Raw genomic sequence first — 13100 nt, 5'->3', positions numbered from 1 at the left:
AATGTTCTCGGCGGGATGGTAATGATGAAAGAGAGAGATCGGATTTCGTAGAAGTTATACTGCCAATATGGTTATAACAAGAACAAATGAAGCAAGCAGAGTGATTCTCTACCATTTCAAGTGAAGTAACGAAATTGTTAGTGCTTGAGTACCACACTGGAGTGGGATATTCCAATTTAGATCAAATGACTGTTTTACATAAAAGAAGTTTCAAAGAAGAAGGCGCTGCTCTAAAAGTAAGGCGTAAGTAACCTAACTTGCGACGAGAGTGTTAATTGTCTTCTCAACATGCCAAGACGAGCTTAAATTAGATGTGATGTGAACGCCTAGATATTTATAAGAAGAAACAGAGGATAGGGTAGAATTGTTCAGATAATAAGTAAAATGGATGTTAGATGCATGGGAGACACGTATAAATGTACATTTGTTCCTATTTAATTCTATTAACCAGGTATTGCACCAGGTTAATATAAAGTCTAGGTCTGGCTGAAGGTTTGGTTTGGTTTGGTTTGGTTTGGTTTGTGGGGTTTAACGTCCCAAAGCGACTGAGGCTATGAGAGACGCCGTAGTGGAGGACTCCGGAAATTTCGACCACCTGGGGATCTTTAACGTTCGTTGACATCGCACAGCACACGGACGCCTCTTCGTTTCGCCTCCATATAATCGCAGCCGCCGAGGTCGGGTTCGAACCCGGGTATTCCGGACAGTGGTCGGGCGTCTTACCACTGCACCACCCCGGCGGCTGTTAGCATTACTATCAGAAACTACTTGATGGGAAATTACACAATCTTCAGCGAAAAGATATACTAGAGGAGACGCTAGAGGGCAGAGCATTGATTTTAATAAGAAAAAGAAGAGGGGCTAACGTGGATACTTGTGGGAGTCCAGACTGAAAAGGACTGAAGGTAAAGAACTTACCATTAGCTACAGCAGATTGAGAACGATTGAAAAGTCCCTAATCTAGAAAAAATAGTTACAATCAATATTAAAGTAAGTGTATGAACTAATAGTAAATACGATACCATTGTCAAATAGGAAAGTCCAAAAAGATACAATCAGCTAATGAAAAGTGGTCAAGAATGCACTGTAGTTCATGAGTAAAAAATATCAATTGAGTTTCATACGAAAATAATTTCTGAAATCCACCCTGAGCTGCTGTAGAAAAGGTTTGAGATTCCAAAATGTGACCAAGTTCGAGAATATAAAGTGTTCTAAGAGTTTTCAGCATGTCGTATGGTAATAGAAATGGGCTTATAGTTACTTGCTGAATAACGCATCAGAAGAATGATTGGAGTCAGCCAATTACTAAATATCGCTAGAATAAAAAAAAATCCAGCCTCAAAAAAGCTTTAGCAACGTTGCATACACCAAATTTCGCAGACATTACGGCATTATATAATGTGTGCTATACTACACTTGTGGCGCTATCAACTGAATATCTATAGAAACCGTCTCAATTCATGATATATTTCATTCGGTCACTAAAATAAATAGAAGTTAAATGTAGTAACACGACTTGACGGAGTCTTTCCTGACATTCGTCCATGTAGCAGTCAGTGCGAATCGGCGCCTGTCGTTACTAACTTTTCACAGTAGGGTATACGATTTATAAATCACATGCTGATTTTCAGTTAGATTTAATGCAAAATATTTTCTCTAAAATATTTTGAAGTCTGTCTTAGCTTCAATCCTTGGAGAACTCAACGCAGAGGCATTGTAAAGTTCGTATTTGAGTTGTTACCTGATCATTCTCGTAACATTGAACAAGCATGTGCTTTTAAAAATCAAGGTGAAAAGCAAGGTGAATCAAGGTGAACCAAGAACCTCGATGGCGGACCTACCTTCCTAAGTTCGTTAGGTGAAAAGCAAGGTGAATCAAGGTGAACCAAGAACCTCGATGGCGGACCTACCTTCATAAGTTCGTTGGGTGAAAAGCAAGGTGAATCAAGGTGAACCAAAAACCTCGATGGCAGACCCACCTTCCTAACGTTAAGCAGCCGCGCCGAGAGACAGCTCCCATCTACTGTTTTTGAATGATATTAGCGTCTATATAACTTTTATTCTCCAAATCCACACGCGAAGCCGGCACAGCAACTGCATTCCTTTCTCTTTCTTTTTTTTTTTTTTTTTTTTTTTTTTTTTTTTTTTTTACGGGACCCTCGTAAACATATCTCGCTTTCTTTAAGCCGAAGACGCGAAAAGACCTCACAAAAATACCTCGCCCTTTTGCGTCACCGAAGATTGGCCGCTAAAGAAGCCGACGAGTGTGACCTTGAGTCTCTATCGTGGCTGTAAGCCGCCGCCTCTAGGTGAAAATGGAAAGTAGGAGGCGATGCCGCGAAAGAGCGCGGCGCGCCTACGGAGCGCCAGCTGCGTCGGGTGGGCGCTGCGCGCAGCCAGGCACGGACACGCCGCAGCGTGACGCTGTTTGGCGACACGACACGTGAGAGCATGGAAAATATATGACCAAAACAAGAATAGTTATTTGTTACAGAGTAGCTAAGGTTACGCTCCTTCGGCTTTGTAATTTATTTCTTGCGGTTGTTGCCGGTGTTTGGCTATCCTCTCAGAGCTTTTGTGCCTGGCTGCAAGTAGTTTTTAAGAAACAGTTGGTTTCATAGCCTGAGCCACGTCCCAAAGCGGCTCAGGCTATGAGAGACGCCACCGTAGTGGAGGGTTCCGGAAATTTAGACCACCTGGGGTTCTTTAACGTGCACTGACATCGCACATCACACGGGCGCCTTGCTTTTCGCCTCCATCGAATAGCGGCCGCCGTGGCCGGGATTCGATTCCGCATCCTTGGGAACAGTAGTCGACCGCCGTAACCACAGCACCACCACTGTGGATACTTTTTAGAATCATCGGAACATTTAGTGGTGCAATTGAAAAACCCGAAGCATGTTTACTGGCAATGGAAACTTATTCAAATGGACCACGGCATCTGCATCTCTCAACTCTGAATTATTTGGGGCCATATGGTGAGTGAATGTTTGACATACAAAAACCCACCGGAAAGTCTTATTGCAAGCTAGGAGAGGGTATTGGCGCAATCCAGACATCGTTGTCGCCTCCTCACCTCGTTTGAATGAGGAAATTTTTAAAAGTACTGAGCCTATACCATTGCTTTTCTTTGTTAGAAATGTTCCCTCTAATCATGTGAATACATATTCTATCTATTTCCCACAAAGTAAACCACTGCCGAACTAACCTAGATGACACTGTCGACGGTTGAGCATCACCCGGCCGAAGGTGTAAGTATCTTCACAATTTTCCGCTCCACCTAGGCTGCTGCCGCACACATTTGCATAGGTAGACAACTCACCTACAAGCTCACTGCAGAGTACCTGTAGCAGGCGCCGCCGACTGATAATTGCAACGGCTGCTTAAGATGGTCGTGTAAGTTCAGTAAGCATAGCGAAACCAAATGGCTGAATATTCGAATCTCTTTCTTTCAACCGCATTTTACACCAGCCGGCTTAATTACGTACACGTGCACTACATACAAATAGTGTTTTCAAAAGGACATTCGCTGCTTCGCTTCCGACCCTAGACATATATACAGAACTGGGGAGTTACTGTGAAGACCTCTGGAAATGACGACAAAAAATAAACTCAGAAAGCAGTGCCCCAGAAATCAGGTCTTATCGTCGACAGCGTACAAATATATACACACATCCAAATATATATATATATATATATATATATATATATATATATATATATATATATATATATATATATATATATATATATATATATATATATATATATATATTTGCAAAAACCCTGTAATACTGCTATTCCGAAGCAGTATATGTGAGTCGGGTTACCAAGATAGCGGAGTTTTACTACGTGCTAACAGTAAGTACGTATGCAGAATCGAACTGCTGTGATAATAAAAGGAAGCGCATTCTTCTTTGAAAGTCTACGTCATCATTCATATCTTTCATCGAAGAAAAAAAGAGAAAATTGTTATGCGAATACAGTGCGGCACTGTTGTGAAAATTGAAAGTATATTGTATCCTTCGGGTTGAACGTCCTGCCTCCGTGGCGCAATCGGCTAGCGCGTTCGGCTGTTAACCGAAAGGTTGGAGGTTCGAGCCCTCCCGGGGGCGAATTTGTAATTTTTTTTTTTAAATCAATCCTTTTCATTTCACCTTTTTATGACTGTCCTCAGAAAAGTCTGTCTGCTGTTTTCCGGATACTTCTCTCCAGCCACGCGACGTACTCTCATGGTCGGGCACTCCCTGCGGACGCGTTCATTTCATGGCGCAGTCCCTTTTGCTGTCACGCCCATTCTGCAACGCTCTGATCAGATCCACACCAGCGGTGACCCTGTTGGCCTTAGAAAGCAAAATCAAACTGCGAACTAATCAGATAATTGTGGAAGCGAAATAAAACATGGTTCTAACGAGCTCTCAACATTTGTAGCAGGTTTATTGTGCACGTGCGCATTGTCCCATCTTAGGTGTTCATATACCGCGTGACAGTACCTGCCCGCCGAAATACTGTCCTCGTGAACAATTGTATCTTCGTTCTTCATGGATCAGTGCCTTGTCGTGGCGGAGGGGCTTGCGAAACTCGATGAAGTCGTGAGCTCTGCTGTGTAGGGCCACCCAAGATAGACAGGTCACGGCAGAGACTTCTGACAAAATGTGATTCACTGGAGAAGGTAATGGCAACCCACTCCAGTATTTCCTGCCAAGAAAACCCTATGGCCAGTCACAATACCATTAATGATATGGCACCGGAAGATGAGCCCCCCGGGTTGGAAGGCGTCCCACATGTTACTGGGGATGAACAAAGGGCGATTCCTAGCTGCTCCAGGACGAATGAAGCGGCTGGGCTAAAGCCAAAAGGACGCTCAGTTGTGGATGTGTCGGGAAGCGACCGGAAAGTCCGATGTTGCAAGGAGATGTATCACATCGCAACATGGAATGTAAGATCTATGACGCAAGGTAAACTGGATATCGTCAAGCGAGAAATGGACAGATTGAACATTGATATCTTGGGTATCAGCGAGCTCAAGTGGATCGGAATGGGAGAATTTAACTCCGGCGATCATTATGACTTTTATTGTGGGCACGAATCCAAGAGAAGGAATGGGGTCGCTCTCATAGTAAACAGAAGAATGGGCAAAGCAGTGCTAGGGTACAACCCCAAAAACGACCGAATGATTTCACTTCGGATCCAAGGTCACCCTTTTAACATAACAGTTATCCAAGACTATGCACCGACCACTACTTCTGAAGAAGCTGACGTTGAGAGATTTTATGCGGACCTACAATGCCTTTTAGGCCACACCCCATCATCAGACGTCGTTTTTCTCATAGGAGATTGGAATGCTAAGGTAGGGAGTGAAGAAATATCCGGAATTACACGCAAGTTCGGTCTTGGTGAGCCAAATGAAGCTGGGCAGAGGCTAGTAGAGTTTTGTCAAGAAAATAACCTGACCATAGCGAATACTCATTTTCAACAGCACAAGAGGCGCCTGTACACATGGACTTCACCGGACGGTATGTACAGGAATCAGATCGATTATATTATTTGCCGGCAGAGATGGAGAAGCGCTATACAAGCAGTAAAAACAAGGCCTGGGGCCGATTGTGGCACCGATCATCAGCTTCTTGTTGCCAAGATTAAGCTTCGATTGAGGAAAACGGAGAAAACTAGAAGGCCTTTCAGGTATAATCTGGATCAAGTTCCATTAGAATATGCTGCGGAAGTGAGGAATCGACTTCAAGAATTAGATCTAGAAGACAAAGAGCCCGAGGAGATGTGGACTGATGTTCATGATATAATACAAGAAGTTGCTACTAAGGTAGTTCCAAAGCAAAAGAAATGCAAGAAAGCAAACTGGTTATCTGAAGAGGCTTTGCAAATAGCTGAGGAAAGGAGGATGGCAAAAGTTATGGGGGAAAGAGAAAGATACAAGGTTCTCAATGCGGATTTTCAGAAAATAGCAAGGAGAGATAAGAATGCCTTCCTGAACATACAGTGCCAAGCAGTTGAGGACAACAGCCAACTAAGGAACACAAGAGCTCTGTATAAGACAATCAAAGATATCAAAGGAAGCTTCTGTGCTAAGCTGGGCGTGATAAAGGACAAACGAGGCAAGGACCTCACTGAAGCCACAGAGATAAAGAAGAGGTGGCAGGAATACACAGAAGAACTGTACAAGAAGGACCCGAATGTGCAAACCCAGCATAAGACGGCTGTGATCACTGATCTCGAGCCGGGCATCCTGAAGAGTGAAGTTGAATGGGCCTTAGCCAGCCTTGCTAAGAACAAAGCTAGCGGAATTGATGGCATTCCAGCTGAGTTGCTTCAAAACCTCAACCATGACGCTGTTAACATTCTGCATACATTATGTCAGAAGATTTGGACAACCCTGCAGTGGCCACAGAATTGGAAGAGGTCAGTTTACATCCCCATTCCAAAGAAAGGCAGTGCCAAAGATTGTTTCAACTACCGCACGATCGCGCTTATTTAGCATGCTAGCAAGGTGATGTTTAAAATCCTCCAAGGTAGGCTGCAGCAGTATGTGAATCGGAAGCTTTCGGACGTGCAAGTTGGGTTTCGCAAGGGCAGAGGAACTAGAGACCAAGTTGCCAACCTTCGCTGGATCATGGAAAAAGCAAGAGAGTTCCAGAAACCCATCTACTTCTGCTTTATTGATTATGCGAAAGCGTTTGACTGCGTAGATCACAGCAGATTGTGGCAAGCTCTCCAAGAGATGGGAGTTCCAATTCACCTCATCTGTCTCCTCAGGAACCTGTATGAAGGGCAAGAGGCCACAGTCAGAACTGGGCATGGTCTTACTGATTGGTTTCCGATTGAGAAAGGAGTGAGGCAAGGCTGCATACTGTCGCCCTGCCTATTTAACCTATATGCAGAGTGCATCATGAGGAAGGCCGGTCAGGATGAGTCTTCAGCTGGAGTGAAGATTGCTGGAAAACGTATCAACAACCTTAGATATGCGGATGATACCACTTTAATGCCGGAAAGTGAAGCGGAACTCAAAAGACTTCTGATGCGCGTACAAGAAGAGGGTGAGAAGTTTGGGCTTAAACTGAACATTAAAAAGACAAAGATCATGGCGTCTTGCCCCATCAAGTCCTGGAGCATCAAGGGACAAGAAGTGGAAGCTGTGACAGATTTTCTCTTCTTGGGCTCCAAGATTACCTCGGAAGGAGATTGCAGCCATGAAATTAGGAGACGCCTGCTTCTGGGAAAGAGAGCAATGGTTAGCCTTGACCGCCTAGTAAAGAGCAGAGACATTAGTCTGCCAACCAAGATCCGTATAACTCGTGCTATGGTCTTTCCAGTTGTGATGTATGGACGCGAGAGTTGGACTGTGAAAAAGGCTGACCGCCGAAAAATTGACGCGTTTGAATTGTGGTGCTGGCGAAGACTCTTGAGAGTTCCTTGGACTGCCAGAAGATCAAATCAGTCAATATTGTCGACCATAAACCCTGCCTGCTCATTGGAGGGTCAAATTCTAAAGTTAAAGCTCAGCTACTTTGGTCATCTGATGAGAAGAGAGGAGTCGCTGGAGAAAGATTTGATGTTGGGAAAGGTTGAGGGTCGCCGGAGAAGGGGTAGGCAGCGAACGCGATGGTTAGATGGCATCCTCGAGGCACTGCAGATGAAGTTATGTGATGTTAGGAAGATAGTGAGAGACCGGAAAGCGTGGCGTGACATGGTCCATAGGGTCACGAAGAGTCGGACAGGACTGAACGACTGAACTGAACTCTTGGGGTTGAGAATGAATGAATGAATGAAAGCTTTATTTCCACCGAAAAGGAGCCCTTCATCTCCCGCCCCCGACACGCAGGCCGGGGAGCGGGTCAGGAGGGCCCCGCAGGCTGAGGTCAGGTGAGGTTACAAGCACGCTTCACGGCCTCAGCCGCCAGGCGGGTCGCGTGCCGCTGAACGGTGGGATCTCCGCTCCGCAGCCAAACCTCCCAGGCTTCTCTACTATTAATGTTAATGCCGGCGCCTGGGGAATTGGCGCATTGCCATATTGTATGATCTAGCGTGCCTTTTTGGCCGCAATTTTTACGCTGAGATTTTTCTTCCTCCCCCGTCTGTGTTAAGAAAACCCAGATAGGGCAGATGTAGTTATCGGCTTGTAATCACCTCCAGATGCGTGCTTCATTGTTAGTGAGAGACCGATCTGGGGGAGGGTATACTTTTCGATCTAGTTTGTAAGATTTTGTGATCTCATTTTATGTGATAGCGCAATCTTTAATTCCCTTGCATTCGGGCTGTTCTACCGCTGCCCGGTGGTAGCAGCTTCGTTGCCAGGGGCAGACTCGTGTGCTGGTATCCATATGATGGATATGGTTCTAGTAATGGGATTTGTAAGAAGAATCTTTTTGGCCTCCTCTGAGATCCGTCCTTTTGCAAAATTCCGGACAGCCGTTTTGCTGTCGCTGATTATAGTTTCGGCCTGTGTACCAGTGCATGCGAGTGCTATTGCGACCTCTTCAGCTGTAGTAATGTCACGGGTGCGTATTGAGGCCGCAATTTAGGTGCACCTTCTCCATTTACTACTGCCGCGACAGCTGCTCCGTGTCGTCCGCATGATGCATCTACATAAGCAACGTCATCGGCTGTTTTGCGTTTCATTCTTTTAGTGATGGCTTTGGCTCTGTGTTCTCTGCGTTTTTTGTTATAGTCTGAGTGCATGTTTTGAGGTAAGGGTGGTACCAGTATGTGTTCCCTTATGTTGGGTGGGATAGATGTTTTCGTCTGTGGGCCTCTGCCTGATTGGAGTCCGACCCAGTCTAGGATGGCTCTGCATGTCTCCGTCTGACTTAGTATTTCCAGTTAAGAGGTTGACAGCTTCATGTGAGCTCTTGTCATGTATTATGAATCCCCATTTTCTCCAGCTTCTCTGTTGATGTGGATACAGGGAGGCCTAGTGCGCGTTTGACGCATTTTCGAATTATGACGTCAATTTTTTTCACGCTCTGTCTTTTTGAGATTGAGAAAAGGCGTGGCATAACATATGCGACTGATGATGTAGGCAGGCCTGCGTCATTTTGAGTAGACTGCGTTCCTTGAGGCCGTGTCCTCTGAGCGCTACTCTTCTGAATATGCCAGTAACTTGGGCTGCGTAGTTCTCCAATTCTTTTACGGTGTTTGTGTTCTGCCCTCTTGCTTGGAGGATCATTTCTAAGATTCTAATTTCCTCTACTTGTGGAACCGGGTAGTTTTCAACATTTATCTTTATGTCTGCTTTATTTTTCTTATATTTGGGGTTGTAGATAAATAGTTCGGACTTTTACGGTGAGCAGGATAGACCGCGTTCCGCAGCGTACACAACCGCCTTATTTGCGGCAGCCTGAAGTTTGTTCTCTATCTGTGTGTCGCTACCTTTATTTATCCAGAGATTTATGTCATCTGCGTACATGCTAAATTTTAAGTCCGGTATTTGCTTTAGTTGCGCTGGTAGCCCCCTCATAGCAATGTTAAATAGAAAGGGAGACAAGACAGAGCCTTGTGGCGTTCCCTTGCTACCCAAGGTGACTGTGGGTGATTTGGCGTTTTGAAAGCTCATGGTGACTTCTCTGTTAGTGAGAAAATCTTTAATATAGTTATAGGTTCTGGTTCCAACCCCAACTTCTTGGAGACCTTCGAGCACTGCCTTATGCTTGACATTGTCGAAGGCTTTGGTTAGGTCAAGTCCGAGAATAGTCTTTGTATCTGAAGATTCATGTGTTATGATATCGTATCTAAGTCTGAGCATCACGTCCTGTGTGCTTAGCCCCGGCCTGAAGCCCACCATTTCGTGTGGCCAGAGGTTTTCTTGCTCCATGTATTTGGTAAGTCTCGTCTGAATAACGCGTTCCATTAGCTTTCCCACTCACGAGGTCAGTGATATGGGTCTTAGGTTTTCTAGTTTTGGCGGCTTCCCCGGTTTGGATATGAGGACTATACTGGCATTTTTCCATGCCTGCGGTAGCTGTCCAGTCTCCCATACCTTATTCATGTATTCTGTCAGGGCTGTGATTGACTCGTCGTCTAGATTTCTGATAATAGTGTTCGTGATACCGTCAGGTCCTGGGGCTGATCTTGTCTTTAATCCAATAATCTCCGCTCGGACTTCAGCCCTAGTGATGGGGGCGTCTAAGTCTAGGTTAGGTTTCTCCTCATATGCCGGTAACGTTTGGGTTTCCGTTTGTCCGATGTAGATTTCGATTAATTTACTCATCAGTTGTTCGTCCGAGCCTTCGAAGGCATGCTTAACTTTAGTTTGATTTACATTGGCTTGTGCTTTAGATTTTTCCGGATCGAGCATGTGTCGTAGAATGTTCCATGTTTTGGAGAGGCTCATGCCTTGTTCCATTTCATCACATCTGCTACACCAGTTTTGTTCATTTAGGTTAATGGCGTATGTCTCCGTCTCTTTATTATGTCGAGCTAGTGCTCTCCTAATATTACGGTTCCATCTTTGTGTTTTTAGGCTTTTCTCTAGGTCTTGTTTCTTGTTCCACATGTTTAGGAGTTTGCTATCGATACTCGGCGGTGCATCTTCGTCTTCTAGAGTGACTGTTGCGTCCTCCACGTGTTTCTTTAGCATTTCTGACCACCTGTCGATATCTTCGATTTCCTCAATTCCCTCGGTCTCTCGTATTTGCCTAAATCTTTCCCATTCCGTTATTTTGGGTTGTTTGGGTTTTCTAATTTTGATTCCTATTCCTAATGTGAGTGCAATAATGAAGTGGTTACTACCTAGGTTTTGCTCGGTGTTTTTCCAGTCCGCTGTACTTACATTCTTGCTTAAGGTCAGGTCGGGGGTGGTGTCCCTGCTGACGCTATTACCCGTGCGTGTGGGTGCATTTGGATCAGTGTGCAGTGTGAGTCCTAGTGTTTGCATGTCTTCCCATAATTGTCTGCCCTTAGTATCCTGCCGATCGTATCCCCATTCCTGATGGGCTGCATTAAAGTCACCGGCTATGATAAGCGGGTTATTTCCTGCGATCTTTAGGGCTTTTCGGAATAGGACTTGAAACCTAACTTTCCTTTGCTTCGGAGTGCTGTATATATTCAAAAGAAAGATACTCTTTCGGTCTTTTCTTCCAGTGATGATTTCGGTTAAAACTGCTTCTATATCCCGAGATGTGTTCTCGTGATTAGTAGCGGCTATATTTCTCTGGATAAAAGTCGTGACTGGATTTTTCGCCCCTATTGCTTCTGTGGCTTTGATGTACAAACAATTTGGTTGGGTTTTTCCCAGTCTCCTGTATCATGATAGCTATGGGTTTGTCGGCAGTTTGTTTTATGTATTGTTGCAATAGCGCTCGCTTTCTCTGGTACCCTCGGCAGTTCCACTGCCAGATCGTGGAGTTGTCTTTCTGATAATGGCTTTTGTCCATGATTTTTACCCATTGTTTCTTCTAGTTTTGCGATTCTGTTACTGGATTCAGAGAAGGCCAGTGATGCTTCCTGCATTTGTTTAGTGAGATTTTGAATCTGCACTTGCATCTGTCCCTGAGCCCCTAGAAGTTGCTGGATTAGCGTGTTAATATTCTCGAGTTGCTTATCAAATTTGTCATTACGTTGTTCAAATTTTCTATTAAGGGTTATAAACTCATCGGTCTCTCCCCCTTTACGCTTCTGGGGTGGCGGCTGAGTGAATTCGAAGTTCATATCGTTTGATTCCTCTGAAGTAGAATTAGTAGTAATTGAATTTGTGGTTTTTGGTACCTCATTTGATTGATTTGCCGGCCGGCTCTTAGCCGTGGGCTTTTCGGGGAATTTAGATTTAAGTTCCTGAATTTCGCGACTCATTTGTTTGATCATCTCTCTAAGTTCTGCGTTTTCCCCTCTGAGTTTTTCCATCTCTCTATTTTCAGCCTGGGAGGTTTTGCTAACGAAGCTTACCGCCTTGTTATCTGCTGACTTGGGTTGGCCCCATGGATTCTTGGGATCTCTGGGAGGCAAGCCAGGTCCTCGTCCTGGCTCGTGTCCCGGGATAGCGAGGTCGCTCGGGTTGTCGAGCTTGATCTTGATCTTGATCGGGTCCCGACCGTGGGTTCGCGTTTGCCCGGTTCCTTCCCCGGGGTTCTCGTCCCTGGTACTCTTGTTCCGAAGAGTAGAGGATGGGTCCCTTGCTTCCTGAAGTTGATTGCAGTCGTTGTTTTTCTAGCTTTTTGTCCCACATTTTCTTCTTTGTGAGGTAGGGCATCCTGTATATTTCGCGGCATTTGTTGTCTCCTAGGACATAATCTTTACCGCAGAGTTGACACTTAGGTTCACATGTGTGTCCAGCGCCTGGATGTTCCAAGCCACAGCCGCGACATTTCACGTTGGTCGGGTCTGGTCATACCTCGACTCTGTGTCCCAGCCTGCCGCATGTTGTGCAGACTTCGTACTTCTTCTTATACAAGTAGCACCTCATGTTGATTCCCTGGAAATTGAGCCATTTCGGCACAAACCAGTCTTCGAAAAGTGTCAGAATTGTTTTGGATCCCGCTCCCAGTCTTCTAATACCGGAGATTTGCGGATTAGTCCCACTCCATTCTATCATTTCTTTAAGTTCCTCCGCTGAGTATTAGAGTGCATGGTACGTCGTGAACGACGCCTTTGCCTCCGTCATCCGGCACGGCGATGTATGACTTGGCTTCAATTATGTTGGGTCCAATCTTCAGAGCTTGAATTGCTGCGTACTTGTAAGTTCTCTCGGTATCCGTGGTAGCGACCAGTATTGATTGCTGAGTAGAGTTTGGGGAGATGATGTCACCCTTTGTGGTCGTCAGGTCCAGGCCGGCGGCTTGGATGATAACTCGAAACAAGTTCAGTCTTCCTACGATGTTGATAATACTGTTAATTCCGCCTCTCGGGCGATTGATGATCTTGTTAGCGGTGCTGGGAATTCGCTCCTGCTGTCGCTCAATCGATTTTTCGGCCAGCTTCCTTCCTTGAGGGGGCTTGGGCTTGGGTAGGCTCAGCGTTCCAACGTTGGGCGTTGTTGACGGCCATGTTTCGGTTTCTCTTTCTGATAAACAATTGTCCGTTCAAAATATCGCTATCGGAAGCGTCTCTTCCCTCCACGATTTCCATCATCTTGCTCTTCTCAAGTCGCGACG

General features: G+C 45.2%; 1 non-coding gene across 1 annotated transcript; it reads left to right on the top strand.

Moving 5' to 3' along the window:
- Nucleotides 1–4041: 4041 nt before the first annotated feature.
- TRNAN-GUU (transfer RNA asparagine (anticodon GUU)) lies at nt 4042–4115 on the top strand. Its single transcript has one exon. It is a non-coding gene; the product is annotated as a tRNA-Asn (tRNA).
- The last annotated feature ends 8985 nt before the right edge of the window (nt 4116–13100 follow it).

The sequence above is a fragment of the Amblyomma maculatum genome, chromosome 3, assembly GCF_055883805.1.
Source record: "Amblyomma maculatum isolate TAMU_Amacu chromosome 3, ASM5588380v1, whole genome shotgun sequence".
Taxonomy (NCBI): domain Eukaryota; kingdom Metazoa; phylum Arthropoda; class Arachnida; order Ixodida; family Ixodidae; genus Amblyomma; species Amblyomma maculatum.
This window is presented reverse-complemented; position numbering and strand designations above follow the sequence as displayed.